The sequence below is a fragment of the Cryptomeria japonica genome, chromosome 5 (genome assembly GCF_030272615.1).
Source record: "Cryptomeria japonica chromosome 5, Sugi_1.0, whole genome shotgun sequence".
Taxonomy (NCBI): Eukaryota; Viridiplantae; Streptophyta; class Pinopsida; order Cupressales; family Cupressaceae; genus Cryptomeria; species Cryptomeria japonica.
In genome coordinates, this window is record NC_081409.1 from 326,626,140 (window position 1) to 326,644,862 (window position 18,723).

Sequence of the window (18,723 nt, forward strand, 5' to 3'; positions counted from 1 at the left end):
ACACACGTAAACTAAATGCTAAATCTCAAATGTGAAGTTATTACACACACCACATAAAGTCAAAGTAGTTAATTCAAAGACGTCACACAAAGTAAATTCCAAAATTAGTTAAAATACAAACATCACACAGTGAATTCCAAAATTAGTTAAAATACAAACAACAAAGTGAATTCCAAAACTAGTTAAAATACAAACAACATACAAAGGTAATGTCATAATTACCTTTCAAGCACACAAATAGAAACAAAACACACGGACATTGTTCAAACACAATAAATGATAGTTCTATGATGACATTAAATAAATGATAGTTCAAAAACACATTAAATAAATTATCAAAATTAAATTTCAAACATAACACAATTCATATAAAATGAATTTCGAAGTTAACATATAGTTTGTTGTTTCACATTTTCACATTTCATGCAGCATTATTTCAGTTCACACATCTTGTTCAAACATACACTTCACACATATCTTGCTTTAACATTAAATTATTAAAAAAATTATGCAATAAAAAATAAAATTAAAAAATCAACACAGAAACACTAGGCTGAAAAAAATGGCCATGACCATTCTCTGCAGCCTTGAGGAGGGGGCAAATTCAACCCCTCCCAAAAAAAAATTTATTAAACAACAAATCTATTTACATATCCATTTACAAATAAGTAGTAAAATTAAAATTTGCTCTGCATTGACTTCAATAACAATTGAGAAACTCTAGGTATCACTTTGCACTCTAGGCATCATTCTACAGACATGGTGAAGGTATTTATCATTATAGTAATCAAAGAATGCCAACTACTTCTGCCACATCGAACGCTTGAACCAGATCCAAACATTATCTAATGTTGCACACTTGATCAGTATGTGGCTGCTCTCCTAAAATCACAAAGAAAAATTGTTAACACCCTAATAAACAAGTTTTATTTCACACCACTCAGGTTTTGACCTATCAATACATCAACATTTCATAGCAAGGTTATATTTTAACACACCATGGAAGGGAAAAGAAAGTTTTCACAACTCCAAAATGACTAAAATCGGCATATATTGAGGATTTGTTTACAAATCACATAAAATCACGTCACTTATCCATTTTGCACACAAATAAATAGATTAGAGAAGGCAAAGTAGTTTTTCATTGATAAAAAGGTGTTAACTAACAGCTATATGAGTTACCATAAATAGAGTAAGCTAGGTCCCACGTCCCAAAAATATCTTAATTACGTAAACAGAGTAGGCTAGGTCCCACATACTAAAGATTTCTTAATTACATAAACAGAGGGTGATAGGTACACTGCGCAACACTTAATGTTGGCATAGACTAAAAAGTTCATAACAAAGCCTTTACTCCTCCCATAAATTTGGGAATGAAGCTAGTAACCATCTTGGTTTGGAGAAAATATCAGGAGCTAAAATACTGATTTAAACTGAAAATATCCCAATGCCTGTGTCTGTAGTAACTTTAGGTCTAAGATGAGCTTCTGAAGCTGAATGTCTTGTGTAAAGAATAGCTCAATTCATTATGGTACAGCTCTATTTAAGACCTGATTTTTTTGTGAATGGAATGAAGTTGGGTTGGACTAAAAGCAGGGATTGATGGAAAATTAAAGACTATAATCGTAAGAGAGAAAGAGACCATTTAATCTGCAAACAATAACCATGTTTGGTAATCATAGTTTTTCATGTCACTGCCAAGTGAAACACCAATTTGTGACTGAGAGATCACTGGTGGTATCCACATGGGAATTGCTTTTCCATTTTGCCAAATATATTGTTCATCTAGGTCTATAGCCCTATCCACCATTGGTGTCGAACTAATGACCTCCAATGTGGAGTACACATGCCTTCACCATCAGCCCCCCCTCAAGAAGTAAAGAATTTGACACCCTTTAGCATAAGTTGTTAAAAATAATCTCATGTGTAAACAGAATCGCATACATAGCAACAATTCTTAGTGCATTCTCAGATATGCTAATTTGAAGACCATAACAAATTGAGATTTGACATTACATGTGTCAACTACGTATTGAAAGCAACTTGTAAACAATCTTCTTGAATAAGTACAAAACTAAGTAGTAAAGAAGAGAGGTAGAATCCTTTGCTTTTCAACAATGGAATTGTTTTTCCATTTGCCAAATATATTGCTCAACTAGGTCTATAGCCCTATCCACCAATGGTGTCAAACTAATGACCTCCAATATGGAGTACACATGCCTTCACCATCATGCCCTCCCTCAAGAAGTACATAATTTGACACCCTTTAGCATTAAGTTGTTAAAAATAATCTCATGTGTAAACAAAATCGCATACATACCAACAATTCTTAGTGCATTCTCAGATATGTTAATTTGAAGACCATAACAAATTGAGATTTGACATTACATGTGTCAACTATGTATTGAAAGCAACTTGTAAACAATCTTCTTGAATAAGTACAAAACTAAGTAGTAAAGAAGAGAGGTAGAATCCTTTGCTTCTGATGTCAAACATACTTGAATGGCCTTTGATTTCAAGCAGTACATCTAAATATTAGCAACTAGGGAATGCAGTATACTATTTTTTAAGTGCACCAAGCAGATAAAATCTTACATTTATTTACTTACTACTTTTATGCTAAGTATTCTGAGATAAGCATGAATGTCTTCCTTTCAAATTTTCTTCCCAATTTCGCAGTAATTTCAGATTAATAAGCAAACTTATCAAGTTCAAAGCAAATAGAAAAGGGTACATACCGTTTATTTGGGACTTCAAATAAACAGACTTGTATAGCTTTCGCTAGCTGCTTGGCTATTTCCTCATCATCTTCCTTATCGTCAATACTGCAATAGTGAAAACAAAAGGATAAGACAAGAACTTCAATTAAAAAATAAATTGAAGATTGAATTCAAATCAAAATAACTTGGAAAAAAAAGTTATGCAAACCAAAAAGAAGAAAAAAGATCACAAAGATTGCTTAGATATTGAGAGATAGTAAGTCGAAAATTGGACATAAAACTAATACTATGCTTGAAATTTTCTAGTAAATAATTACAAAAACAAATTGAAATATTAAAATTTTACTGTAAAGATTGAACACAAGATTTACAATAAAATGGTAAAAAAATATTTGTAATACCGAAAAAGGCTATGGGATCATTTATAATGTGTTTTTCACATTCTCTTGTTTTACAAAGAAGTTCATTAACCTCTCTCTTATGCACATTGAACCAAAAGTCATGATCCCTGTACTTGATACTCAATTGCTAAGATATGTCCTCCATAATGAGAAATCAGCCATTAAAACTTCCTTCACAACAATTGAGGCCTCAGATACTTCAACAAGCCTCGATATGATCCCCAAATTATGCATCACATATGATACTAAAACCAATTTATTTTGAATTTGTCTACTTCTAGTGTAATTTATTATGGGGATACAAAATGGTTTCAATTTTTCAATCGTATGGAACCTGGGTAATGAATGACTTCCAAATGTTGGACATGACATTCCAAATAGGTAGTGTGACTTTTGTTAGAAAAATCAACCTCAAGAACAACTGGAACATAAACTTTCCTTTAATATCATTGTTGTGATTTTTCACCCTATGGGGATAAAAAATGGTTTCAAGTTTTTCAATCGTATGGAACCTGGGTAATGAATGACTTCCAAATGTTATAAGGGGTCATGACATTCCAAATAGGCAGTGTGACTTTAGTTAGAAAAATCAGCCTCAAGAACAACTAGAACATAAACTTTCCTATAATATCATTGTTGTGATTTTTCACCCATTCCATAGCTTGAAATTATATAGCAAGGTCCAAATTATATTCCATAGTCTTTTATCCTCTTACTAGCAAAAACATCCAACTCCCATTTTCATACTCAATGATTTTCTACTTTATCCATCCTGATTCTTCAACTTGTTTCACATAATCTCCTATATTGGATGCCTTGCCAAGCAACTAGAGTGCTCCAGTCAGGCCTATGGCAATCAAACATTCTAAAGAGATTTTCTTCATTCCATTCAATACAATAAAATGATAACGACAAATTTATGGTTTGAGTCTTAAATAATTGTATGTCATAAAGTTGAGAATCTCAATCTCAACTATATTTCATGAAAAATAGTCATCTTCTACACTCCAAGTATAGATTCTAGTGCTGCCAACAATGCTAACATATTCTCCCATTACATCAAATGATTCAAAGCTTGAAACAAGTTGCAGTTGTGGATGATACTTGACTTAAAGGCATTTCTTTGCAACTTAATCATGCCAATCTACATCAAATTCTACATGATCAACTTAATTATAGATCTCATCAAATATTTTATGATAGGTTTTCAACCTATATAGGTCCTTAAAGTAACCTGAACACAAATTATTCATGTAACGAACTTTTCAAGCAAAAAATCAATACATTTTTGCCATGGCAAAGAACTTTTTCAAGGTACATAGCAATAGACCTTCCTGATCCCATGTCTTTATCCCATGTTAAAAACAGAGAATCTTATTAAATATTTGATTGGTCATTTTCTACGAGAAGAATACATCTATGATATTATTCAATTGAAGATTCCATATAAGAACTGCACAGCATTTGTTCCCAAAGTTTGTCCCTCAGGTTAAATGTAAAGGACATCTAAAACTTCTTAATAAAATAGCTGTAAAAATCGGAGATTCTATATTTAAAAATTGGTCTTCTGCCAACACAGTAAACAGTGATGTAATAGATTTGATGAAACCAATATATCCCAATGACCTAAGAATGTTTCACCAAAACATGTGCTACGAAACCAATATCCCAATTTCTAACAGTCCTACAAAATCTATATCCTACTGATCACATGGCTTAATTTGCAGAATCAAATAAAGCTTCCAATAATCAATTTTCTAAATCCAATGATTTATTCATTGGCAAATATCAAATTTCTTTAGCTAGTTTACAAAAAAATGGAAAACAGTACTCTAGTGAAATGGTTTTTTTCACTTTCAGCAAGCAATGTTGAGCATTCCTAACTCCATTAAGTTGTGATCGTTCAAAAAGTAAGATGGTGCGCTTATAGTAATGTTGTCACAGTTTCCAAACTCGGCAGGAATTCCTAAAAAATAATCTTGGTCATTTTCATTGCTCTGTAGTAGCACACAATAATGAAAACTAAACTAAGGTGTAGGGAAACTGAATAATCCCTGTGATGTAGATAGTTATACTGTATACTTACAAACTTATGCTCAGTTAAACTGTGGACACTACAAATTTATACTCAGCTAAACTGTGGACTTGAGTTCTGCAACTAACCAAAATTGATATTCTATTTCAGGTTTGAGAAGACTTTACATATTATATGCAGAGATGGAAAGCTAAGTTGTATATGGTAATCAAAGGTTTAAAACCCAAAATCCATATTAAAATTGTTCAATAGATTTAAAGTGAATTTACATTTGGTGAAGCAAAATTCATGTGGATTTTTGGGTTCAAGAATGATACAGATTTCAAACTTCATGAAATTGTAGAGGTGAGATTGTGAGTGAATTGCAATTAAATGCAGTCTCAAATCTGTACTATAAATTATAAGACTACAGATTTGATCTATATGCTCTGTTAAACTGTATAAAGTGAGTGAGAACTAAAAATTTAAATATGGTGAGCTAGATTGACCACTCTGGATTATGCATATTTATGGGTAAAAGAATTAGATTAATTAGGGTAAATAAAAAATTAGATTTTTTATTTTTGAAATTCGATTAAATAAACAAAAGGCTGGCAAAATATAAATTTATAATCAAACGCAAATTCAAATGTGATACACAAATTCAAATGTATACCTATTGTATTTCTTGGTGCTTGTGATATGTAGTTGTGCTTCGTTGTTTCTCCTCCTCCTCCTCCTCCTCCTCGCTGCTGCCTGAAAAATCACCACCCACAAAAAGAGACAAATACAAAATACCAAAAAAAAATTTAAAAACAATCTACACAAAAAATTACAAAAGAAAAACACATACCAAACATATTAGAGTAAAACTCAGAGACAAAATAAAAGCAGAGGCGGCATGGCCATGCCAAACAAAAACAGAATGAAAGCAAAGAAAAAAAACAAAAAACATAGAATGATGGACAAAGAAACCAACAAAATAGAATCTGATGTGAACAGAGCTTTCTAAACATTTATTAAGTCACTAAAGTGAATCTGACTGCAACAATCAAACTGTTAACATCAATGTGAATGCAACAAAGATTTTGTGTATTAACGTTACTATTAAATATATATAAATTGAAGTTCACACCAAATTTTAATTTATTTTAAAATTCACTCCACTTTTAGCATAAGTAGCCATTTGCTAAATGCCTGCTTTATATTATCCACATCATTGCTGTCTTCCTGGAGCTACACCATCTCCAGCAATGCATACAACATGCTTCCATTTTCAGAGATTTAAGCTTCAGTAATTTGGTTCCTGCCCTCCCTTATATTGGCTGAGCATTCTTCTACCTCTGCAAATTTTGTTGGTCCACGGCTACCATAATAGGCTAATACACATACTGGTTCTCCCTTTCCGAAATCAGTCCTGTTAGACAATAAAAAATTTAAATACATTTTAGCCACAAAGTAGATTGATTGAGATCTCTCAATGAAAACTGTTATTGCTATATTATATTCAAAATTTCAAATGTACATTGCCCCTCTTTTAAGCTTAAGATATATTTCCCATGAGGTCTTAAGGGAATGACAAAATCTTTGTTATTATGAACATTCGAACCATGTGATAAATAATGCATGAAAAACCTTGCTAAAGGGCAGAACCCTATCCAAAGTTTGGTCAAGAGTCCTGTAATCAAAGACCTTGTGTCATCATTATGAAGAAAACCCCATAATATGCATTGTTCCGGTTGGTAGATCTCTAATATAAAGATGAGTAAGAGAAGGTTGGTAGATCTCTAATATAAAGATGAGTAAGAGAAGGACATGTGGCTTGATCAGTAGGAAGATAGGTGCTAAGATTGGTTGCTTGACGATCTAATACGTTTGAAGATAGGGTTCTAACAATATTAGTTTTGAAGAAGGGTTCAAAGAAGGCACCTATGACAAAGCTTACAAGAAGCAAGGTAGCAGAGCATACTTCAAGAGGACATTTAAAAGGTCATTTATAGGCCCCTCAATGAGTAAACCCATAAGATGGTAATCTACAGAATGTCAAGTTCCCACATGCTCCTTGAATGGTAAGTTTGGGGTCGTCATTGTTCTCTATGGTATAGTAGTGTTGAGAAAGAGAGCTTTTGTAAACTTGAAAACTTGGCCAAACCCTAGCTAACAAAAACTCCATTAAAAAGGGTATGAATGATAGAAATAGGTTTTGAGTGAAGTCCTCAATACTGTTAAACCTCATATCAGGATTATTAAAAATTTAAAACCCTTGCGAACATTTTTTCGCCTCTGTCAACTATAAAAATCTTCTAAGAGTATTTATGTTGAGTTTTGCTTTATTATCAATGAAAGAGACTATGCAACAGTGAAAAGGAAGAGGTTGACTTTAGTACATGGATGGTGAATGGTAGGTCATGAATTTAGTAAGTACAATTATAATGCTTTGATAAATTTTAGAGAAGCAGTATCAAGCTGGGAACAAAGCATCATTGGGTGAACTATGAATAAGTCATGAACATCTTCAATAAACAAGAGCACAATGATGATAGTCCTAGTGATGACAATCCTCATGTCAAATAAGAATGGACAAACTTTCTAGATGGATGATTTCATTGATTTGGCATTTCATTTTTACAGTACAGTTCGTTCCTTGAAATATCCATAAAAGAAAAGGGAAGGGTGATAGTCTTTGCAAGAATTTTTAACCTTGAAAATCTTAAAGTGAGAATTCTGCCATACTCGGTTCACTAAACTTGCATGCCTTGACTGAAATTATATATCCATCATGATACATTGAAATCATGAAAAGCATGATCAAAACAATGACAAAGTGGAAAAGGTTCAGTAGGACAAAGAATCAGTGACAGTGTACTGGGACTTGTGGAGGGCATCATGAAAGATGTATGATAGAGGCCAAAGCTTTCAATAGTCAATAAGAGCATAGAATACAAAGAGAAAAGATAGCAAGTACCACTATGAAACTTCTCTTTAGAATTCTTGTGTCTGAGTGAACACCAAAATGATGAATATTGATACGGCATGCATGGTTGGAAGATATTGTTAAATGAATCATGATAATGAACAAACCTGCCATGAAGGTATGAGAAATATGGGTCAAAACGCTATAGGTAGAGGTGGTTTAGTGCGTGTGACGGGACCATTGACAGAGTTTATGACAATGTGATAAATTAAACCAAATGAAATAATGGCCATGTGGATGACAGTAATAAATATCAGTGCATAATAGTCCAAGGATCATAAAGCAAGCACAAGGGTTAGTGGAAAGAAAGTTAGAAATCAAAAGAAATCAGAATCCTAGATGGTAGTAGAGGTTCGTGACAGTGAGCTAATTTGCAAATTAGAGATTCTAGGACAAGGGCATAGTATTTTGACAAAGTCTGGATCAAGTGGCAGTCTAGAGACCTGATCATCATAAAGAAAAATACACTTCACACATAACAGTAGCAAGAAAAAGTCTGTGAGTTCTTTCTTCAAGTTCTATGGACTGTTGGAAAAAGTGGATAGCTGTTATGACACAGAAACAGTATGATAATTGTATCAAGGCCCAAACACTGCTCTCAGAGAAAAATATTTAGGAGATAAATGACAAAAATGCATGGTAGAGGCATGACAGTAGGATGGTGAATATAAAAAGACCATGCACCATGCAATAGTGACGCGCTATGATAGTCACTAAAGTTCTCATGAATAATTGTCGGTGTTTGAAGGACAAAGATGATAGACCTAATAGCAGATTGAACTTGACAGAGACCTCGTGGGGAATCAGCTGAACAAAATATGCATAAAACATGGGAGAAAGATGCTTTAGTGAATCAAACAAGTGGCAGCTACTAGTATTAGAGAATCTCCTACACCCTCTTAAGGGATTTGATCATCTTCAAGTCGCTTATCACATGACCTGAAATTAGGGAGGGGGTAGTCATGGTAGCCTGGAGGAGTTTTAGACAGTTGCAAGCATATAGGGATCAATTGGTAAGTTGGAAGAAAGGTGAGAATATATAGAGGACAATTTGTACAAGTCATCCGTTTTTGCAAGTATCTAGGAACATCTTCAGCTGGATAAAGTCAGAGCAATCAAGTCCTTCACTGCAAACAGGGGATGAGTCAGCTGGGTGCCCAAGGAAAGGAGTTGACTCAACAAGCAAACAAGGCAAGCATAGATATCCTAGATTGCAGACCAGCTTCTTCAATTGCTGCCAAACATTAATTTAATATTTAAAAACTAATGAAATGGTACCAGAGATCCTAGATTGCAGACCATCACTACAAAATACAACGATGGGCCAAAATGTCTTGAATGCTATTGCTCAACAGAATCTTTTTGTTCTCTGTTGGCCAAGTTAATATTCATGTCATAAAAATAAAATATGATTACATTCTACGTGGCATAAAATATAATTCTATGGTTTTTGAAATTAAAAATTACCTTATCAAAAACATATATCCATTAACCAGATGAAACAGAAAAGAGGAAAAAACACCACATCAATTTAAGTAATTAAACTCAAGAATTCCTTTGTAGGCGTTGAGTATGGGGGACTTACAACATTTCTCCGCAGATGATTGGTGATGCGGATGACCTCTGAGGCGTTGGAGGCATCACTCTCTCGGACAACATTCCTCCGCAGATAGGGCACACCAAATGGCAAATTCACCCCCTTGCAGGAAAGGGCATCGAGCCCTATACCAAGAATCTATAAATTCAATTCCCTAAAATCTTTCATCTCTATGCTCACTATGGTCTTGGAGCAGCAATAACCAGAAGAGTCCGCATAGCTAGTACATACAAAATCAATGTAGGCAGGGAAATACTGAACATTCCTCCCCAGATGACTCTGAACATTGCGAATATATAATAGGTTAAAGAATAGGAGCGTGTTTTTTTTAACGGTAGCATGCTTTTTTCAGCTGCAATGTCTATCTATGGAGCGCGTTTATTAACGGTAGCATGCTTTTTTTCAACTGCAATATCTTAACGTTAGCATGTTTTTTCAACGGGTGGATTCGAACCAGTAGCATGCTTTTTTCAGCTGCAATATCTATCTATCTATGGAGCGAGTTTTTTAACGGTAGCGTGTGTTTTCAGCGGGTGGATTCGAACCGGGGATCTGCGGAAGCCAAGGCTGCAATGCAAAATAAAACCCCTGCAACCCAAAGCATTCCCATTGTGAACCCAGATGAAGGCATCTATGCGGGAAGTAGTATTATAGTTATTATTGAATGTTTTTGGGTTTAATTATTTGAATTAGATTTTTTTTTCAAATTGTAAGTTTATAATGGTTAAAAAACATAAATAAGGTATTGAATTGTTTAATAAAATATAAATGACGGTTTTGATAATGTTCTAAAGAAGATGTGAATCAATTTATAGAATCTTGAATAAAATATAATAAAAATAGAAATTTGTTTTAGGTTTTGTTGGTGTCCAACTTGGAAAGTCTATTTTATAAAAATATTATTTGAGATATATTGTCACACACACCTAAACAAAGAAAAGCCTAGAGAAAGAAAGGTTCGTGCAATTTTCAAACACATGATATAAACATAAACAATAGTTCTTTAAAATAATCAACATATGTCCATATTTCATTCAACTAATTTAATGTGTGACACACCCTCCCCTACAATACCATATACCTCCAACCCATGCCCACCAAGAGAGACACACACCTACATCCAAGCACCAAAAAAGAACATTATTAAACTTGTTTAATATTTTTCTCATCGTGTTTCCAATTAGACAAGCAGCTATTTTTTCATAGAATTGAAACCCTAAAAAAATACGCACTAGCCAACCACAACCCATATGAATTTCCAATTTCAAAGAACTTAAAACTAAGGAAAACCCAAAACTTAGGATAGCTCCCTATTTTCCCTCCTATTTACCCGATTTTATGTTACACAAACCCTCATGAAAAATCCAATACCTCTAAATTATTGCTAGCTAAAAATGCACTTAGAACTTTAGTGGAAGAATAAGATTGCTATCCTTCTCTTAGTTTGATTTTTATTAGTGAGTGATAGAGGTTATTAATACTTTGTAGGCAATGTATTCATTTAAGCCTTAATAATTTTTTGGATCAATGAAAAGTAAAATTGCTTTTTTTTTTAAATTGATTTTTATAAAGTTGAGAAATTTGCTTTTAAAAAAAAATTGATTTTTATAAAGTTGAGATTTATATTTTCAAACTAGAATTTATTCATCTACAATATAATTGGATGAAAAAAATTGGTGTTATAGGAGCAAATTTATAGAAATAATAGATTTTATAGGCTCTTTTTAGATTTTTTTATATTTGAAAAATCATTTTTTATTTTTTATTGATAATCTTCTAAACAAATGATTTTTGTATAAATCATTTTCCCCCTTGTTGAGGTCACCTTGTCAGATCATTTTCCCATCAAGTTCAGCATTGAATGGCATTCAAGTCATATGTGTCCTTCCAAAACACATTTTTTTGTTCTCAACACTTCCATGTTCAATCATCCACCCACGTTGGCCCATATCCAACGGCTCTGTAATCTTCAAAGTCATCCTACTCAACCTACTAGTTGGATTACGTAGTGGAATGATGCTATCCAATGCACAATGTGATTCCTCCGCATCTATGGCACACAGCTGGCCTTGTATCACAAGCGGTCCTATGAGGCCACTACCAAAGATTTGTGTGTTGCCACTGAAGCTTTGGCAGCCAACCCTTTCAGCCCCAATTTGTAAGTTAGGGTTGCCCAGCTTTGACATCAAAAACAAATAGTAGATAGCCATGTTACTCGAGGTGCCCAGATTAAAGCCAAGTTTCACTTGCTCAAGGTGGGTGATCGTGCCTCTAAAGAGTTCTTTTTAGCTCTTCGAGCTCATCATTCATCCCCTAGGATCAAGAGGAATAAAGATGGTTAATCAATACTCTCAAAGTTACTGGATATTCTACAGGCCTTTGTCAGACATTATGAGAAGGTGTTCACAGCATAGGAAAATTCCTTTGAGCGTGAACTAGCCTTGTAGGAGTGCCTTAATGTTGTTCCTTCGCAACTCTCTGATGCCCAAAGGACTTTTTGTGATCAACTTCTCACTATTGCAGACCTAAAAGAGGCTATTTCTTTATGGTTGATGGCAAAGCCCCTAGCTACGATGGCTTCCCTTGTGAATTTTACAAGGCTCTCTGGCCTTGTTGGCTCCAACCTGCACAAGGTCTACTTGGAGGCTTTTCACTCCCATTCTTTGGAGCAACTTATTAACAAGAGGAATATTAAGTTCATAACCAAAGTTGGTGACCCTAAGGATATTTGTAACTGGTGACCAATAACCTTGTTGATTGTTCATCCAAAGCAAATTGGTTTTATCAAGTAGAGGTGTATCTTGGACAATATCATTGTGGTTTGGGAAGGAATGGAGTGGGCTCGACGCTCTTTGCAAAAGGTCATTTTTATCAAAATCAACTTTTCCAAAGCCCATGATCGCATTAAATGGCCCTTTATTCTTGTGATGCTCAAGGCTTTAGGGTTTGGACCCTGTTTCATTCAGTTTGTGCAAATGCTCATTGGGGATGCTTCTTCTTGTATCACTATTAATGGGTGTCAATCCTAAGTTTTTGGCCTTTTCAAATCTATTCACCAGGGTTGTCCTTTAGCCCCTTCACTAATTGTGCTTGTCGTTGAAGGGTTTGGGTATTTACTTGCTGCTACCATTTCGGTTGGGCACGTCAGGGGAATCTCCCTACTTGAGTCACCTTGTCAATGGCCACTTCGCTAATGATTCGTTTCTTACCCTCATTGAAGAGGGAAACATTGTTAAAGAAGTTCTCTATTGCCTGGACACCTTAAGTTTGGCATCTAGGTCGACAATTCAATGGCACAAAACCCGGTGTTACAGGCAGTCCTTTCTTCCTAGGCCTTGCCTTGGATTCTTCAGTATGGCTGGAAATGGATGTAGTATGGGGAGATCTTTCAGTTCCTAGGAATTCCTTTTTTTTTCAAGGGTCTATTGTTGCCCACTGGAATTTTGTGATAGCCGGAATTGAAAAGAAGCTTGCTTTCTGGATAACCAAACCTCTATGTTTGGCTGGTAAATTCTTGATTTGCTCCAAAGTTCTTGCTACTACACATGTTTATCACTCTTCTTGTTGGGCCCCTTCCAAGGCCTCCTATAGAAAGCTTGAGAAACTTTTACAAGATTTTTATGGATCAATGGCGTTGAACATCATGGTTTTCCAAAAGTTATCTGGGAGTTTTGCTGCCTCCCGTGCGAATCTAGAGGGCTTGGCCTCTTGTCTACCCAGAAGAAAGGCATCGCCTTGTGTACCAAATGGTTCCTCAAAGTCATTTTTGGCAATGAGGCTTGGAAGATTCTACTTCAACATTGTATTTTTTGGGGGCACCCAATCAATAGACCGGCCTAGAAGGGGATTGGCTTTCAAACGATCCTTCTGGTTATGAAAGATTTTGTGTAGATCCAGGGCACTTTTGTTGCCAAAAGCATGTGGTAGACTTGGGAGTCTATTAAGTCATGGCTCTGTTGGGATGTCTCGGCTTTTAGGGACTATCTCTATTTCAACAAGCATAATATTTGGTGGTCACCCCTCATTCAGGTCCAAGGGCTTCCTCTGACCCATGTTCCTAGAGTTCACGCTCTGCATTTTCACAAATATGGCATTTGTACTCCTCGAGTTATCTTTTCTCATGTCACTATGAGTCTTCACACTTGAGAAGATCTGCAAACTTGGTTTCGCCTCACTCGAGCATATTGATAAACATTTGAGCTCGTTGTCTATACTCTGCCTATGAATATGCTACACAAGCTCGACATTCACTTAGTGAGGCCCTAATGCAAATATTGGCAATGGCTCCCCAACACCTCCTTTTGTAATTACAAACCTAGTTTAGGTTACCACTGGTTGGTTCCTCACTTGCCTATGATTCCCACCTTGAATCTTTGGTAGCACTTGCATTCCTATCAGAGCACATGGCATCATAGATTTCTTATTCTCTAGTTTGCCAATGTTGAACCCAAAGTGGCTCATTTTTCTTGGTGTATTCTTTTCTAGGGCTTGCCTTAGGGTTCTTGTCTCCAATATTTGGGGGTGCCAAACCCATGTTGTCCTTTTTGTGGATAGCCTAAGACCTTGATGCATCTCTTCTGGTTTTACAGAAGGGCTCAATAGTTGTGGGTTTAGATTCATGATTTCTTCCGAGCCTTTTTGGCTTGAACCCTTCTCCTAGCATATGACTTTGCTAGGAGATTCCCCGAGTCTTCCTTTCAAATTCACACTAATATGGCATGCTTTTAGGATGGAAATCATTTTCAGTTTGTGGAAAGATAGAAATGTTGTATTGTTTTCACATAGCTCTCTTGATATACATGTTTCTCTATATGCTAAAGCTTGCATACATAATAATGTGATGTTGTAGATTTAAGTGCAAGAAAATAAAGTGGCTCTTGAGGTGGCCCAATTTAAAGTGCTTCTTGATCATTGGAGTAATGCCCCTTGTACGATTTCTAGAATTTCACTGGACCCCTTGCCTCCAATGATCGTTCTTTAGCTTGTGGTCTCGATGTGGCTGCAATTATTTTGTCAGCGGTTCTTGTATGCTGCATTCCCAGGCTCCTCGTCGCCAGTCTGGCAAAGGGAGACATTTTCCATGTTATTTCTCAGCCTCTCCTCATTAGGGCAGCTTTGCCTTTGGGTGTTTTACGGCGGTAGTGTTTCTTCATCTCCTAGTGGTTCTGGTTGGCTAGATTATGGGGTTCCCTTGACTTTCTCTAGTGATTTCTCCTACAAGAAAGGATAAGGAATTTGAAGAAGTTGTTGAAGAAAGGTGGTCTCTTCTAGACCCCCCCTTGACCCCGTTGATAGATGGGGTAAGAAGGATGACATGGATCCACCTCCTCCTTCTTCTGCCACTGCTCTAGCCACTTAGGCTTTTTTTAGATGCTTCTAGTTCTTCGGGCTATGATCATGTTTTGTTAAGTTATTTTGATATTTTCGAGCTTGGCCTGAGTGAATTTCGAGGAGTGACTATTTTTCTCCCACCCCTTTTTTTGTGAATAGTGTAATTTTATTATATACTTTAATGGAAGTGCCTATTCATCAAAAAAAAATTATAAGACTTTAAAACCTAAACTAAATTTGATCTTTGATCAAATAAAAAAATCAAATGAAATTTAAGCTTAAAATAATAAAAATTTAAATAATGTTAAAATTAAATTTCAAAACTAAAACTAATCATAATTTTATTTTCAATTTAGTAACATTTACTAAAATAAAACTAAAGTTGTTAGGGTGAGATCATATCAGCGTTAGTGCACCAGATCCCATCAGAACTCTGCAGTTAAGCGCACTTGGGCTGGAGTATTACTCGGATGGGTGACCTCCTGGGAAGTCTCGATGCTACACCCTTTGAAAAGTAGATACAAGAATCTATCTTTTGAGATCCACTGCTCTTCAATCCTGGTTGATTGGTTGTATAAGAACATATTTGCTTTCTCCCTCTTTAGGCATCTTACTTCTTCTTTTCTGAGTTTAACTTTCGTGGAACCCTTAGATTTTCAATTCGAGGAAATTTCTCTTTCGCAGAATGCAAAGAATAACCTAGTTCATAGCTTGATGTTTAATTGCCAACCTTTCCATGTGGTCGGTCGCAATCTTCCCACTATTGGATCCTCATTGAATGCTCCAAATATCGAATTAATGGCACATGATATCCTTATCTCTATCGCATCAAATTTGATTGATGAAATTGCTGTCGAGGAATTCTCATAAATTTAGGATGTCCCTTCTGTTGATGCTATGCCTCTCGCTCTTAATACTTCACCATCCACTTTTTCACCCCTTTTGGAATCTAGTCATGTTGATCACCTTGTGGCTGAATATAATTTATATCAACCCTTTCAACCTCCCACACAGCTTGACTTTGATTTTTCTCAACATCTCTCTCTTGCTCAATCAATTTCTTCATCTCCTATGTTATCTAAAACACCTAAAAAAAGAGGTTGGAAGCCCAAGATTCTTAAAATCCAAGGAAGAGATCATAGCTAGTATCTAGTCTACAATTGTAGACAAGTTTTCACTCCATTCAAGACCAAGAAGAATATGTTGTTCTTCTCAGGTGCAATGAGGATCATATCTTGGAATGTCAAAGGTTTGAATGCCTCTAACAAGAGGGGGTGGATCAAGCAGTAGCTGAATTCCTCCCAAGCAAACATCATTTTGTTACAAGAAACAAATATTTCTGATGAAGCCTCTCAAAATATGGGATTTCATACATTTTCTTGTAGTAGGGGCTTCTGATGGCATTCTGGCCTTGTGGAATCCCAAGACAATCAAAGCAAAAACCTTGAACTAAGGGACAAATTGGCATCTTATTCTTATTGAAAATTTTGATTTATCCTTTCTCCTCTTTAATATTTATGGTCTAACAACTCCTCATGAGAAAAATGCTCTTTGGAATATATTATCTTGTCAAATCCATCAGCATGGAGTTTGGAAAATCATCTTGGGAGGTGATTTTAATGTCATTTTGTCCAGGATGAGAAGTAGGGAGGCAACCCTACTACTTCTAAGGTGATTGATGACTTTAGATCTTTTGTGTCTGATAATGCCTTTTCTGATATTTTACCTTCTAATGGTCAATTTACATGGATAAACCTGAGAACTTCCTTTCAAATTACAAGAAGATTGGATAGGTTTTTCACTTCATATGAATGGATCCTTCATAAATATACTTTCAGCTCTAATATCCTATCTTTCTCTGGATCTGACCATTTTCCTATCTCATTATGCTTGGATAAACATGAAGTTTCTCATCATAGATATTCTTTTAAATTTGAAAGAATGTGGTTTCGGCACCCACACTTTCATGCTTTGCTTCTTCAATGGTGGGTTAGTGCTCCCTTCTGTAGGGGGAACAAAATGTTTCAATTCTATATAAAAATGTAGTTTGTAAAAGCAAATATCAAAGTCTGGAATAGGGAAGTATTCAAAAACATCTTTGCAGAGAAATCCTATGTAGATAAGGAGTTAAAGGACATCAATGAACTTATCTTTTCTAATGGGATTAATCCTGAAACCTTTTCAAGGCAGAAGCATTTACAAAGTTACTGGGAAGAATTATGCTCTAGAGAGGAGGTGTATTGGAGACAAAAATCAAGGGAGCTATGGCTAAAAGATGGGGATAAAAATACTAAGTTCTTTCAGGCATCTGCAAAGATTAAGCAAGTTGCATCTACTATCTTTTATGTCAATGCCTCTTTTTCGGGTGTAAAATTAACTAAAGAACAAGAAATTAGGGAAGAGGGTGAACTCTTCTTTAAAAATCTTCTTGCTCCCTCTCCTCCATTTGTTCCTGAGGAGTCCAGTGTCGAGGTATTGTTAGATTCCATCCCTTGTCTGATTTCACAGCGTGATAAGGATTATCTTATGCAACCTTTCTCTCTTGTTGAACTCCAAGAGGTGGTAGTTTCGATGGCTCCTGACAAGTCTCCAGGTCCTGACAGTTTTACTATGTTATTTTTTCAAAAGTGTTGGGACGTTCTAAGTTTTGATCTTTTAATGGCTTTGGAGGAGTCAAGACAAAAAGCTTTTATTATCAAAAACTTTAATTTAACTCATCTTTCTCTTATCCCCAAATCCAACAACCCTCAATCTTTTGCAAACTTTAGGCCCATCTGCTTGTGTAATATAGTTTACAAGATCTTCACAAAAGCTATTTGTCTCTGGTTGAAATCCTTGATTCCTAAAGTAATAGCTCCTCAGCAAGGAGGTTTTGTTCCTGGTAGGGAAACATCGAAAGGTGCACTTGTGGCCCATGCTTTGCACTCAATTAACTCTTCACAGTCCTCTGCTTTCATAGTTAAATTAGACATGTTGAAAGCATATGATTAAGTATGTTGGTCTTTTCTTTTGAGAGTGCTTAAAAAGTTTGGCTTTTCGGATAAGTGGTGTAAATGGATCAAAAATTGTCTCTCTGGTGCACATTTCTCAGTTATTATTAATGGTAATCCTTCTGGTTTTTTTTGAGCCACTCAAGGAGTTCGACAAGGAGACCCACTATCACCTTTTCTCTTTATTATCATGGCAGAAGCTTTTAGAAGATTGGCCAATAAGTAGCTGACTCTAGTATTTGGAAGGGGGTGTGCATCCCTAACACTTCAATTTCCATCACCCACACTTTATTTGTAGATGATACACTTTTATTTGGTTGCTCCAATATTCAAGAGGCAAGACATATTAAGAAAATGTTGGATGTATATACTTTCGGATCTGGGCAGAAAATCAGTGCCCAAAAGTCTAAATTATTTATATTTAATACTTTTGAAATGGTGTCTAACAACATTAACTAGACCTTGGGCTTTCCAGTGGATTCTCTTCCATATTTGTACTTGGGCATCCCTTTCTTTATGGGAGCAGGGAAACCTTCTTTTTGGGATTATGTGATTGACAAATTAAAAAGAAGAATTTATGTGTGGAAAGCTAGATGGTTATCTCTGTCAGGCAGAATCCTTCTTATCAGAACTGTTTTGGCTGCAATCCCAAACTACTACATGTATGTCCTTCAAGCCCCGAAATCTATTGTTTCC

General features: G+C 35.5%; 1 long non-coding RNA gene and 1 pseudogene across 1 annotated transcript; one reads left to right on the plus strand and one right to left on the minus strand.

The window, feature by feature from the left end:
- Positions 1-572: 572 nt before the first annotated feature.
- On the minus strand, positions 573-10,338 carry LOC131062335 (uncharacterized). Its single transcript, XR_009110876.2, has 4 exons — positions 9,695-10,338; positions 5,812-6,552; positions 2,739-2,825; positions 573-882 (listed from the first exon to the last, which is right to left on the minus strand). It is a non-coding gene; the product is annotated as an uncharacterized LOC131062335 (long non-coding RNA).
- A 5,087-nt stretch (positions 10,339-15,425) lies between these two features.
- LOC131063402 (5S ribosomal RNA) lies at positions 15,426-15,544 on the plus strand (annotated as a pseudogene).
- The last annotated feature ends 3,179 nt before the right edge of the window (positions 15,545-18,723 follow it).